We start from the raw sequence: 1,310 nt of genomic DNA on the forward strand, positions 1-1,310 counted from the left end.
TGCTCTTGATGTTTCCACCCTTAGTTGTCCCATGTTGGAACTTAATTCTCCTAGGGAGGTGTTGATTTTCTCCCAATAGTTTTGTGGAGGAAAATGCATTTGAGGCATCTCCGGGATCTCATGGTGATGAGCTTCCTGCGCCTCTTGAGCTCCATGAATGGGCTCTCTTGCTTGCTCCATCCTTTTCTTAGTGATGGGCTTCTCTTCCTCAATGGGAATGTCTCCTTCTATGAAAGCTCCAGCTGAGTAACATAGATGGCAAATAAGATGAGGAAAAGCTAGCCTTGCCCCAGGGGAGGGTTTTTCGGCTATTTTGTAGAGTTCAAGGGAGATGACTTCATGAACTTCTACTTCCTCTCCAATCATGATGCTATGGATCATAATGGCCCGATCCACAGTAACTTCAGATCGGTTGCTAGTGGGGATGATGGAGCGTTGGATTAACTCCAACCATCCTCTAGCCACAGGCTTGAGGTCCAGTCTTCTTAATTGAACCGGCTTGCCTTTGGAGTCAATCTTCCATTGAGCTCCTTCCACACATATGTCCATGAGGACTTGGTCCAACCTTTGATTAAAGTTGACCCTTCTAGTATAGGGGCGCTCATCTCCTTGCATCATAGGCAAGTTAAATGCCAACCTCACATTCTTCGGGCTAAAATCTAAGTATTTCTCCCGAACCATTGTAACATAATTTTTTGGATTCGGGTTCTTACTTTGATCATGGTTCCTAGTGTTCCATGCATTGGCATACCACTCTTGAACCATTAGGATGCCGACTTGTTGGATGGGATTTGTTAGAACTTCCCAGCCTCTTCTTTGAATTTCATGTCGGATCTCCGGATACTCATTTCTTTTGAGTTTGAAAGGGACCTCGGGGATCACCTTCTTCTTGGCTACAACATCATAGAAGTGGTCTTCATGGGCTTTGGAGATGAACCTTTCCATCTCCCATGACTCGGAGGTAGAAGCTTTTGTCTTCCCTTTCCCTTTTCTAGAGGATTCTTCGGTCTTAGGTGCCATCAATAGTAATGGAAAAACAAAAAGCTTATGCTTTTACCACACCAAACTTAGAATTTTGCTCGCCCTCGAGCAAGAGAAGAAAGAAAAGATGAAGAAGAGGAAGAAATGGAGGAGAGGGAGAAGGGGTTGTGTTTCGACCAAGAAGAGAAGAGAGGGTTGTGTTGTGGGAAAATGAGGAAGAATGGAGGGCTATATATAGGGAAGGGAGGGGGGTGAAGGTTCGGCCATTTAGGGTGGGTTTGGGTGGGAAATTGATTTTAAATTTTGAAGGTAAGTGGAGTTTATGAGGT

This window comes from Arachis hypogaea, chromosome 12, assembly GCF_003086295.3.
Source record: "Arachis hypogaea cultivar Tifrunner chromosome 12, arahy.Tifrunner.gnm2.J5K5, whole genome shotgun sequence".
Taxonomy (NCBI): Eukaryota; Viridiplantae; Streptophyta; class Magnoliopsida; order Fabales; family Fabaceae; genus Arachis; species Arachis hypogaea.